The following is a 13,353-nucleotide window of genomic DNA, read 5'->3' on the forward strand; positions in this document are numbered from 1 at the left end:
CTGTGATTGCAGGACGGAACCCCATTCTAGGGCCGCCTAACAATCGGGGTGGAGCTATGAAGACGTCGTGTCGACTCCCGGGACGCCGCGCTGGAGGCAGTGGCACTGCACATTGACCCCCGGGACGCGGTTGCTGCGCGGTTCCGGACGCGGGAGCTCCGCGGGGCGGTGGTGGACATCACCAGAAGGGGCTTGGCGGAGATCAGCGCATGGCCCGGGGCCACGGACAGGCCGGCCGAAGAGTGGCGGCTAACTGTGGCGGCGCGGGCCCAGCTCAATATTATCTGCATTATTTTGTGGGCTTGGTGTTGAAAAGATTAGACCCAAATTGATCAGTACTTGAAAAATTTTTTGCTTCTCTTTTTACTGACAAGGCGGGAGCAGAGTATAACCTTGAGACTTAACGTTAGCATCATGATTTTCAGATATCAAGGAGGAGACAACAAAATTGAGTGAAATTGGCAAAAGTTTCTAATTGTTGTGACTTCTCAACCTTCCAAGCTGCAATTTCATGACCTTTAGAATGAAAAGCAGTAGGTAGGGGATATCAAGTGCACTAAGACTAATTTTTGAGATCTGTTCATTGAAATTATGTTCTGGTAGCTGACCAGCTGCATATAATGTTAGCAAGATAAAAGTGTAGCAGCCAAGAAACTTGTGTTGTTTGTTAAATATCGTTAAAGTTAGGAGATAAGGAGTAGAAAATTTCATCAAAATAATTTTTATGCTGGAAAGAAATTCTCCCACAGACATAGTTGGTGAATATTAGAAACGGCTGATTAGACTCTAAATTATCATCATGAGAGAGAAAACTTCCAAACTATAATGCGACTGTTTCCGTAGGTGTATAATTTAATAAAAACCTACCCATGCGTCACCAGCAGGGTTGTCCTCCTCCCAACTCTCCTCAAAGTCTGGGCTGGACCTGCCCCGCTGGGGGCTCCTGTTGTTGAGGTCAGCTGGTGCGGGAGTTGGCAGGGGCCCCCTCACCTCGCCCAAGAATTCGGGGAATCGTCTGTAATATTCATTGAAATGTAAGTAACCAATACTTCTTCGGTTTCATCAAGGAAAAGCATATTCGGCCTGTGCCTTACTTCAAAATTACCCGAAGTACCGTATTAGCCGCATTTCAAGCTCATTCTCTGAGTACAGCCACAGGTTCAGAAAGACCTCCAGGGAGCCCCCATCCTGGCGCATCTCCTCCCTTGCCCTCAGAAGGCTCTTCCTCTGGCGAACGAAGGCAGGGGCCCGCCTCTCTTCCCAGCAGCAGATCGGCCTTATCGTCCTCTCCTAGGTTTCCTGTTCTTGCCGTTGAACAACACCTGCAATTTGGACTCCTTATTATTGTGGAAATTTCATTCTTCTGTTCACTTGCTCATGCTACCAGAATACTTACGATAGAACGGCCAGAAAGCTGGCTGCTTACAGGGCACCAGGTTGAGCAGCACCTTGTGAGACGACTCTAGGGCCGATGTCGTCACGTGAGGCATCTGACCCCAAACGCTAAAGCGCTCGGGAGTCAGACGCCCCAGGTAGCAACATTTAAAGTGTTGCAGGAACTTCCTGATGCCACCGCTTGGCTCATTGGCGGCAATGAGGGGGGGGGGGGCTCCACTACGTCCTCGTAGAGGACCTTCAGGTCCTCGGGGTGGCACCGTACTGTTAAAAAATGGTTGTATAGAAACAATCAGATGAGTGAAAATTTAGTCGTTCCAAAACAAAGAATTTTATCATGAACCAAAGCGAAAGAAATGTCGTTGAATCTTGTAAGCGACAATTTGTCGTTGAAGAACAAAATTCTTGTTATCACCCTTCACGATACTATTTGTATGGAAACAAAATCTTTTGCAATTATCTGATCAATTAAAGCATATTTAGAATAATCATCTATTGGTCTTCTTTAGTCGTAGCAACATTACTATTATTAAAAAAAGAATTAGGCAAAATCAATTTAGCGACAAAAGTACTCTATGAATACTTGTCCCAGACATTACAAAATCTTTTTCGACTTACAAGACAACATTTGTTGTTGGTCAACGACTTGTATTTGAAAGTAGACTGCTAATGTGTTATTACAAGTTAGTCGTTGTGAAATTATCCTTTAGTTCCAGTACGAGTTTGGTTTAACAAGCTATTCGTTCCACAACAAATCTTGTCGCTAAAAAAATTAGCGATAAATGTGTCGCTAAGTTACGACAAAATTTTTGTCAGTGCGGGGGGCTACGAGGATTGTCCTCTCAGCCAGTGCCACCGCCGGGTTCGTCTGCATCTGGACCTTCAGGCCGCAGTCCTTTTCGGCGTAGGCCAGGTTAGCCTAAAACAAATTGTAGACACAAATGAATAATTCCGTGCACTAAAACCTTTTTGAAAAACTTAAAATTACTGTTACTTGGAAACAAATGTGGTGGTCTGGTGGGTCTAGTAAATACCATGTCCACGTGGAACAGGCAGGTCCCGTGTTCAAAACCCTCGTCCCGGCCGAAGACCTTCTCGAGGCTGGCGATGGAAGTGGGCTCCATGTCTCAGACCCACCTCCCTCATCCGCCGCAGCACGTGGACGTAGTCTTCCGTTGTCGCGCGCTGCATAACGGCCGCACAGTGGGGCGAAACCGGAAAAAGTCGCACGTAAGTCCGATTTCGCCGTTTTTGTCCCAGAGGGATGGGACCGACGTTTTTGAACTCACAAAGGACCATTCTATATAGTTACGAACATTTTTTGCACCTCAAATAACTACTACTTGCCGTTTAGCGATCTCAAAGTAGAGCAATCTCGCGAGAAAATGATACATTTGGCGGGGGTTGCGTAAGAAAGGCTACTCCTATCGCTGTTGCAGAGCAAACTAACATGTTTTGTATGTTTTTGGAAAGGCAAAAAATCAAGCAGTCCAGTCCATTCATTGGAATTGGTTTCAAACGAAAAGTGTGGAAACTGCGGGTCTTCAAATGTTTGCGAAAATCGTCGTCTGCGACTTTTCTTGACGAGGGATAAGTCGAGTTGCGAACATTTGCGAACCGGTCGGGCACCGTGGTGAGATAGTATGGTGACCCCACTTTCATGTCCATTGGACATGTCCATGTGGAACGGCGATGCCGTTCGATGCCGTTTTCCTTCAAATCGACGTCAAACTTGCGACCTCGTCTCGCCGCGCCACGCCACCGCTACCCGGTTGGCAAAACTAGTTCCCATTCCTGAAGGAACCACTTTGGGAGCAGTTCCTGAGGCAGTCCTCAGGGGATGTGGGAGGGACCATTTCTGGCGGGAGATCTTAGGGATCATACCTGAGGGAACTTCGCCCGGGCGTAACCAGACCGTTCCCTGGGGCACGTGCTGATAGTGACGTCTCCATCACGTGCCTATCGGGATCATGCCGACCGTCACATCATTGTCACGCCCCCGCGGATACAACCAGCCATAGTGGGAAACGCGTTGCAGATGGTACTATCCCCTCACGTCCTTTGTGTTGTGCACGCCGCGCCTTCACGTTCCCAGGACATCCCACGGGGGACGTTTCTGCAGGAACTACCTAGGATGGTCGTAGGGATTATGACCAGGTACATTCCTAGGAACAAGCCCCGTTGCCATAGGGTACTTTCGTAGATCCCTGAACCGGAAGCACACCGACGCCATGTTGGCGGAAGTAGATCCAAACTTGACATGGGAAAGAGACGTTCGTCAAAGGTATCGGCCACACTTGAACATAAACAGTCGTTTGATACTTGTTTGCAGTGCATATGTGTTTCGCGAGCAATATTTGTACAGCTCGGATATAGTTTTGGATCCGAAGAGAGGTTAGTTTCCGGCCAATTTGGCGTCTGCTGGTCTGCTTGCTTCCGGTTCAGGATTCTACGAAAGTACCCTATTGGGGAGCTCCCTGCGTAGTACCTAAAGGAACGTTCCTCGTTCCTGGGGGGACATTCTTGGGACGTCTTTAGTCACGAGTTTTGTCAACCGGGTACCGCAACGCGCCCTCGGGAGAGGACGGCAGAGGCGCTATGCACGCTGGCTACTCCAGCCAGCTCTGCCAGACACTGTGCCGCACCAGACATCGTTTTGAGCTGCCACCGATAGTGATACTTACAACTTCCGTGGTCATGCTGTTACGCCAAGACATGCATCGTTACGCAGGCCTTGGGTGCAGCCAGTATCAATAGGCGGCACAAGAGGCACGTTTGGTCGTCTCCTGGGTATATCTTTTGTCTTTTTATCTCCTCAGAAATGATTTTCACTACCAATGAAACCCTCAAATTCAAAGTTTAGCGAGAATTCAGCAATAAGGTTCGTTTTACCCCCCTTCACGCACCTGGCTCCGCCTCTTAGGGTGACTTTCACGTTCAAATCTCGTCAGAAATGAATTCAGCGACCCCTAAATACACTATACACAAAATTTGGTGAAGAAAATAATTTCGTGCGACTTTTTCCGTTTTCGCCCCACTGTGGGCCGTGGCTAGCACGTACACCTGAAATTAGCGGACACACAAAAGTTAAACCATTTCAGTTGTGCATTATCGGTGATAGCACTGCGTCAACGAAGGGCAAGCCATAATGTGGAGGTGACCGAGGGGCAAAACACTTGCGTTGTCAGTTGTATGCAAAGGCTAGCTGCAATCACGTGTCATCCGCCTGGAATTCTCTCCGTCGAACCTGCTAACCCTCATTTTCACACTACCCTGTTCAACTCCACTGTGGCTATCCGGAGTATCTGGGCCGGCCGTGGCCTCGGATTGCATGGAGCTGAATAGAAGGTGCCGTCCACCAGGGTCACGGTGTCGGGCGACCTTAGCCTTCGGGCGTGCCATTCCAGAAGGCGCTGGGACGCGAACACAAGTGACTGGTGGCCGGGCATCCCCACTTGGCCTTGGAAGAATGACTGCTCCCCGTCGTCCGTCATCCGCCGGCTGCCGTGGACGCCAGACTCCAGCTCCGCCGTCACTTCGGTGTAATTGTTGGGCTCCTGTGGTCGCGCCCGCGAGCCTCGGCGCCGGAGAGCATCAACGACGACTTGCGCATTAACGCGCGAGCGCACGGCGCAGGGCAGGCTGCACAGAATTCGAAACATTTGACATCTTCGCCTACACTGTTACGAGTCACACTTGTGGGATATATTGATGCGATTCTGGTTTCCTGACGGCCCCTCGACCCCCGAACCGATCGCCCGGAGCCCAGCCGAGGCCGGGATTGTCGTGAAACCGATAGAAGGCCGCATCTCGCACAGTGGGCCAGACGACAGGTGGAGGCCGCCAAAACTCTTGACGCGTTTTGAGCCCTAGAGTCGCAAACAGGACTCGAACCAAACATGTGACCCCACCAATGGATTCCTCGTTCGGAGAGCAGTCCATTGGTGCGGTCACACCGGGTTCTAGCCTGCACACGTGGAAACGACAAATTTATTAGCAGTACTCAACACGAATCCGTCGCCCTAAAGCATTTTGGACACAACAAGATGACTTGGAACACACCGCTCGTTGTTTGCAAGAACTAAAGCATGGGTAGGGGAAAACTGAGTAAGTACCTATAGAAATAAATGACCAAAGAAGAGGTGCTTACCGGACTGTCTGGTTTCTCGCCTTTTCCCCCTGAAATCCCGGGGCTTGAGGCCCTATTGGAGTCATCATTACCGTCATCGTCATCAGAGCATCGTGGCTTGCTGGAGCTGCTTACTTCGGTTTCGCCCTGCACACGTGGAAACGACAAAGTTATTAGCAGTTCTCAACACCAAATGGCCGCTACAAAACAATTTGGACACTACAAGTAGAGCTGGAACCAACAACAATTGTTGTATACAAGAAATTACAAAAGGGAAGGGGCAAATTGAGTAAGTTGCTATGCAAATGAATGAACAAACAAGAGGTGCTTACCTGACTGCACTGTTTGTTGCCTTCACTGCTGCGGTCCGCATCGTCCACCAAGGACTCCTCTGAGCTGCTTTTGCTTGAGTCGCTGAGGGTTCTCTGTGAACATGAGTAAGTATGGGTCAGAGACAAATTTTTAAACAGAACGCGGAGAACAAGACTAGTCATTAAATAACAGGAAAAGTAGCGATATACATCGGCAACTTTGGCCCGTCCTGTACATTAACAAATGTGTGAATTTCGCCTTTGTTGAACCCTGACGGGTTTGAACCTGAGTCTGGGGTCAGAATAGATGTTATTTTCGTCATCAGCGCCCTCAAAAACATAAAAAACAATGCAAAATCTCGAAATAAAAGAATGTTCAAAATATACCCCACTGGGATTTGAACCCGGGTCCAAACTTCTCCGCTTCGCTTGAAACTGGCACCGTTGGTTTTGTCTCGTCGCCCCGATTCCAAAAATACCCCTACATGCCCTGCTAGCTGTATCGGTTGCTGAAATCCTCCTCGACCCCATGTAGACCATGATGCACCTGCAGCAGCGCCCCCGGGGCTCGGATCGGATTTGCTGCCACCGGGCGGTTCTTAGGGTCACCCAAGGAGGCTGCATACCAAATTTGGTCAAGATCGGACCACGGGAAGTCCTCGGACGAACGAACGGACGGACGCATAGCAGGGATCATACTATATGCCCGTCCCTCCGTCATTTTTTTACAAAAAAATAAACGGGACGGGCCAAAAATATACTTTATTTTGACCCACCTTTCTTGTCTCCGTAAGTTCAACCTGTCCGTCTGCGTCCTTGGTCATCAGGAACCTCACCTCTTCCCGTTCGGATGACTAACAATGCACATTCCCTTCGGGGGCGCTTTAAGATCACCAGGGCTCATTCCGGATACCTAAAAGCAGAACGACATATAAAAAATACGGTTTCAAGAAATCCTAGGAGTCACGAAGTCAATTTGATTATTGTGTAAGAGTGTGGAGAAATAGAAGAAGTGGTGTTTGGTGTTGTGAAGTTGTGGCTCAGGGGACTACCCATGGCACAATGTGGTCGATGTGCCACCCGTCAAAGTTTAAACTTGACAAGGTAGGTTTACGCCAGACCGCGTCTTGTCGTAACAGGCTTCGCGATATCTCGCGGCCTGTTCCTCCAATCCGCGCCTGGCGTACCTACCTTGGCCTGCGGCGCTAGCCTGCCTTCGGCAGGCATTGGCTTGTCCATCGTCGGTTACTTCTTACGTGTTGCATGCTGGGGGAGCCCCCCAGAGCCCCCTTAATACTAGATAGAGTTGCTTCATCTACAGATAACACGATCTTGACCCTTGTCACTCTTTAACTTGTCGAGGCTGGTGGGCTCCGCCCCCCAGACCCCCCTTTCTTCAAGACAGAGGTGATCTACCTGTGGAAACCTCGATTTTTCGCCGTTTTTTAGGTGTTTTTCGGCTATAAAAACTGAACCAGTTGAGCCAGGATAGTGAAATTTCGCGTGTGCCGAGCCAAGAACATACCTAGTAAGCCTGCAAAATCTCAGCCAGATCGGCCGAGCCGTTCAGGAGGAGTAGTGTACACACACACACACACAGACAGACAGACAGACAAAACTTTTCAACCGCACTGGAGTAACGGGCTTCGCTATCGCTCAGCCAACAATAAAAAGAAGTCAAAATGCCGGTAAATTCAAAAAAATCCAATGCTAATGTATTCCGCAGTGTTCTGACAATGGAGCATCTTTGAAGTCCATCATTATTAAAATGTTCTTAGAAGAAAGAAGGAAGTAAATTAATTTTCACGGGTTGGCAACTATTTTCTCGGCGTCTGCGCCATTGCGAAAATCGCGGAGCTGAAAACACCAGCAGTCGCGCATTAAAACTGCCCCTCCATTGTTGCTGACGTTGAAGTGTTTGGCTTGTTTCAAAAGGCTATGGTTCTCTAGTCATGTTTTCTTCAATTCTGTGTAACATCTCTCCCTCACAATGTATTAACACCACGACGGTTGGTTTGACAAAATTTATAAACTCGGGAGGGATGGTTTCGAAACGCGGGTGAGTCTTGTTCGAGGAACATGAGCACTGCAAGTCGCGAGGTGGAGCGAAGTGGTCATTGTGCTAACTGAATCACAACAACAATTTTGTTTTATTGACAAAAAAGTAATATTTGAGAAACTTTTTGTCGGAAAAAAAGAACTTTTGTTTTGGTAATGTTTGGGATATATTTTTTCAGGAAGTTATCACATATAAATTGAGAATTAATTTTATATGAATTTCCATGAACAGCAAACAAAGACAAAACAAGAAAAGCGGCAAAATGAATACACATTTCGAATACTATAGTTGGTTAAACTGTTTAACAAGTTTCAAACCTACTGCGCATGTCCAAAAACACTCCGATCAAGGAGTATTATTGGATAGTTCTACCCGAAAAACTGCGTTCGAACCGACACCAATTCTATTGTTGCATCTTCTATACCTGCAGTCAAAGAAATTTTTCTTTTCGAACGTGCTATTTCAGCTTTTGGAGTAAGCTGTACAGAACCGAAAAGAAGCTCGGCTATTGGTCCGCCCCGGCTCGCGCTCCCCCCACTGTGGGAAAAAATCACAGTAAATCCTGTAGTGATTAGAACAGCTGTCACTGTAGTTCAGAGTACAGGATTTACTGTACTTTTTTTACAGGATCTACTGTACTTTGTACGGGATTTACTGTTACCACAGGAGTGGAGTACGGAATATCCTGTACCAGGTACAGTAAATGCTGTAACCAGGCACAGTAAATACTGTGTCCTGAACTACAGTAAATCCCGTCAAAAAATTAACGGGATTTACTGTGGTTTTTTCGAACAGTGCTCACTCCCTTTTTTCTTCTTTGACGAGTCGAGTTTTGCCATGGAAACGGCGATTTTGACAGCAATTTTCTCAAAATTGGCCATTAACTTTCTAACCACATTTCAACATCAGAATCAGCGTTCAAGGTTCTACGAGTCTGCAAAATCTCATTGAAATCGTATAGAAAATTTCCAAAATGCATGAAGGGCCATGCGAATTGAATCTCCCGCCGGCTGAACCCTCGGTATACTATAAAGCTACTTCGTGCCAAAAAAACTAAAAAAATACAAGACACAGTTAAGCAACGGGTCGTAAATTAACCTTACATATTACGGAGCCTTGCTACTTCGGGCCCGGCTATCATCCACCTGTGTTAAAATTTGATTTATGGCAGCAAAATGCAGTTATAAACACACAAATAAATGAACAAAGGAACTTTTTGAGCTTGTCTGGGTCACTGAAGATGCCTCCTGAACCACTTTCATGTTCCATGATTGCATTGTTTTGTTCATGGCACTGATCTATGCCCAGAGCAGAAAAGGGGGCCGATGTTCGTTGTAGGGCAAAATTACCGTTCATAAATTTATGAGTTAACTCGTAGTGCAAAGCTGGGGCCACATGGTAAGTTACTTAGGTCGTTCAATTGAACAGACAACCACCGAGCATAATGGTGTCTGTCCACAACAAAAAACCAGGGGATAATTTGGGCCAAGCACTGGATACATCTGATAGTTTTTCGTCCTGACAGCGGACAAACGCAAATGCTAAAGTTTCTAAATGAAGTATCAGCAGCCAGTAAAAGAAAACTGGGTACTTTCGGGCACGGCTTTGAACCCAATCATCAAAAGTTTCACCATCTGAGTCTTCTTGGTAAGCGCTTTGCAAAAGATAGTCCAGGGTAGTCACTGTTACTTCGTGCGAGCGCCGGGCACGCTTTAGATGAGTAACTTTCAGACTTGAGTTTGCTCTCGTCTCGGAAATAATTTCACTTGCCACTTGCCACCCATCCACTGTCCCGCAGGATATCTCCAAGTAGCCTAAACACGCCTGTTTCAATGTGAAAAGTCGCAACGAGGAAGGAAATTTTATGCAGACTGTACTTTTCGGAAATGCCCATTGAATTATTTTGGCAAGGGCATATAAGGGTTGGTGGGTTGGTCCACAGTCATGACAAGACCTGCCCATTGTTCAATAAGAATCGAAGTGATCAGCCACCTCCTGCCACGCTTTCTTCTGTAGATCTCTCTTGAAACTCACTTTCATTGTGTGATCCCATAATATCCTTTTCTTCCTAACGGCATTCAACAATGCCTGTTGTGAAAACGGAAATTTCATTTTGCTTGGCAAACTACGGTTCCGAACACTTTTGGACTGAGGCCGGCACAACAACAGAAACAGGTACAATTGAAACCCAAAACGAGATGCGCCACCCCCTCCCCTTTCCCCTCCACACTAACTGTACTGCCAACCTAACGGCACCGAATCCACTGCCCCCTGTCAAAGGTTATGGAAATTATTTATTTCATAGGTTTTCAGGATCGCATTGTCCATTTTCCATCGAATATTATCGATAAGTAGACGAGGCATGGTCTACAGACCACTACAACGTACCCACCCATGTCCGACGCATGAAGAACGGACGGACGGACATGTCCGGACATGGCCGCGGCCATTGTGGGGCCACCTTAAGGGGGCTCATACATGAGCGATTCTCACGTTACGGGGTAGTTTCGTTTCTTCTGACTCCTGTGCCCAAACGAGCGCAGATATCGACATGGGGTTTGTTTCTGATGTTAGGGAGGGCCATTGCCCACTAAACGCACACATTTCGAAAAGTTCACGTCCGTTGGATTGGTCTACGTAGCGTTTGGAATACCCTAAATGTAACTTCCGTGATTGTCCAAAGAGAACATACTCGAACTTTCCGCCCCCAGTGTGGCGGTGTGGTTCGAAAATGCTGCCAACTGTCGATGGGGATTCGAAGCTTGGCATGTCTCGACCTAATTTCAACCGAAGACCAACACGCCAGACTTCTTTCAAAGGTACTTATGCTGCAACGAAAAATGTCCTCCGTGTATTCAATTTCACTACACAAATTTCGAAAAGGCAGCTCTGGACTTCTCCCCAAGCCAAACTTTTAACTTTCCATGACACAAGCCATCAAAGTGGAGTCCCTGGGATATAATTGCATGGGTCACGGAAATCTAAGATGCTGTACACGGTCTCAAAGCGGGCTAGAGCATTATAAAATGGCGTGTATCAACAATTACCTGTAACTTCCGTGGCACCCTTTACCCAATGTTGCAGCAGTACTAGGTGAAAAAAAATTCCACTGAAATGTCGGGCTTAGAGTATCATTTGACCCTGGAACGACTTTTAAGCCACAGCAAGCCCGAGTCAGCCGTTAAAGCCGATTTTCACACTTTGTAACTTCCGTGATAACGTAATTTCCGTGATCAAAACACTCACTAAAACGTGTGGGAATACCTTATGGCTCATGTTTTCAGGAAGGTAGTACAAGGTCTTTACTATAAATACCATTGCCATAACTCTAGTATCATCCAGGACCCCAATAATCAGAAAAACTTAATTGGATATTTTTCACTTTCGGCAAATCAGAGACGCCAAAACTACCCCGAAACGTGAGAATCGCTCTCTAGACTTATAATTCCATCCCAAATTAGGTCATTTTGGACCAAAATTTTCAAATCGAGTCTTATATTGTTTCCTGCAGTTTTTGGTGCGCTGAACTCAAAAATGACTTCCAAAGTTTTCCCAGACTCACGCATTACCGAATTGTGACCAATTTTGGACCAAAATTTTGGACTTTATTTTGACGTTGATCCCAACAGTATTTTGTGTGCTGATAACGAAAATCACTTCCATGCATACCCCAAACCTACATTTCACTCAAGATGGGCCCACAAGCTGCACATTTCGTCTACCTAAGCAAAGTCCGAAGTGCACAAACTAATTCGCGTCGCTCAGCCACACTACGCGCCCACACTAAACGGCGCGTACCCCTAGTACTCACATGAGTTGCCTTTTTTTGTTTTGCCACTCAGGACTCCGACGTCCCCTGCTCCTGGCTCGTTTCAATGGGGGGATCTGCTGTGGGGGAGGTCTGCTGGGAGGTGCGGGTGGTTCAATAGCTGCCAGATTGCTACCTTGGTCAGGATGCCCGGAAAGCAGCGCATCATACACGTTTCTGCGATCCCGTGCATCTGACTCGTGCGCTGCGGGAAAGAAATCAATATTTATTATCAAAAGGCTTCGAACTCATTGGACCAATTGGCGCTATGCTCAACGCCATTAGATTGTCAGTGGTGGAAGTCCCTCTTATAGGTTGAGAATTTACCTTGTAGCAGCATTACTTCCAAAACGGACACTCCAGGATGCAAGGCCGCTTCCTCAACAGCTTTCTCTCCTCTGGAAGACGGTGAGCACGAAATAGAACCTTAGCATTTGGAATTTCCATCCTCAACGAACAACTGGGAACAGAATAATAAACTCAATACTCCAAATTAGAAGATAACACTCATGGTATCCCGTACAAAAAAAAGTGTCTCCAGGATGGCTCTTTCCAACCCCATCTGAGATCCAGCTTGGAGTCGAGCTGGAGCCATTTTCGAGCTGTCTCAGATCCTCGGACGATACACTCAGAAAGGCTCCAGGATAGGAGACTTATGGTAAAAAAGAGACAGGCTTGAGCCATCCTAGAGGCACCATTTAGTCAGAACAAAGCCATTCTGGAGACTACCGTGAGACTCCCGCGAGCTGGCGCGAAGCCATTCGGGAGACGACCGCGAGACGGCCGCAAGACTTGCGGCTAGAGCTGCTCACATGCATTGGCGTCTAACAGCACCGTCAAAATAGACTTTTTTTTTAATTCTATGAGTCTTTTTTGTGTTTTGAAATGGTCTACAAGTGACAGGTTTCCATAGTACTATGAAGGTTTAAAGAAACAAAGTTGAAGTGAGAGTTTGTTTGGTTTTTATTGTTTAACGATTAACAAAGTAGAATGCAATCAAGGCATTTTCACTGGAAGTAATTTTCATTAATGAAATCAATACTATAGTGATTTTCATCAACACTTACTTCTACACACAGGCCAATAATGTCTGAAATACTAATTCTATCAACAGTTTGCGTCTCGTTGTAACTGTGAGTAGAAGGAATATCATGAACAGGAAATACAGTCTTAAATGCAATTACGGACATTAATCTTATTACCATAGCAACATATCTAGGACATGAACAATCATTTTCACAATGACAATTGGGAATCTTTTCAAAACTAGAGAGAATTCCACGATAAACAATTCCATTAAATCTATATGTTATAAGTGATGAGTTTCTTTTCGTTTCCCTCTCTGACCTACATACATACAAACAGGATTTTACCTTCAATCTACTGAAAGACAGTGTGTTGCCATGGCTTTTAATCGCACCAACAATACAGGTATCATGATCAATACGTTCTGAAATGTGCAATCGAGCATTAGGAGACATCATTTTCATACAAAAATCTTTGAGCAGGGTTGCCAGACCCCTAGTGCACTGCCCCGCAGCTAGAGCGCACTCGACCTGCCGCTTCCCGCCACCTTTCGAAATAGCCTAAAACCGCCTAATGAAAGCACCATCCCGCCTAAATTCGCGGGCCAAATACTCAAAAATCAGAT

At 46.6% G+C, this 13,353-nt stretch overlaps 1 long non-coding RNA gene across 1 annotated transcript; it reads right to left on the reverse strand.

The window, feature by feature from the left end:
- Positions 1 to 948: 948 nt before the first annotated feature.
- On the reverse strand, positions 949 to 1,518 carry LOC117640751. Its single transcript, XR_004587453.1, has 3 exons — positions 1,397 to 1,518; positions 1,095 to 1,322; positions 949 to 1,015 (listed from the first exon to the last, which is right to left on the reverse strand). It is a non-coding gene; the product is annotated as an uncharacterized LOC117640751 (long non-coding RNA).
- Positions 1,519 to 13,353: the final 11,835 nt, after the last annotated feature.

Source organism: Thrips palmi, unplaced genomic scaffold, assembly GCF_012932325.1.
Source record: "Thrips palmi isolate BJ-2018 unplaced genomic scaffold, TpBJ-2018v1 HiC_scaffold_12, whole genome shotgun sequence".
Lineage (NCBI taxonomy): Eukaryota > Metazoa > Arthropoda > Insecta > Thysanoptera > Thripidae > Thrips > Thrips palmi.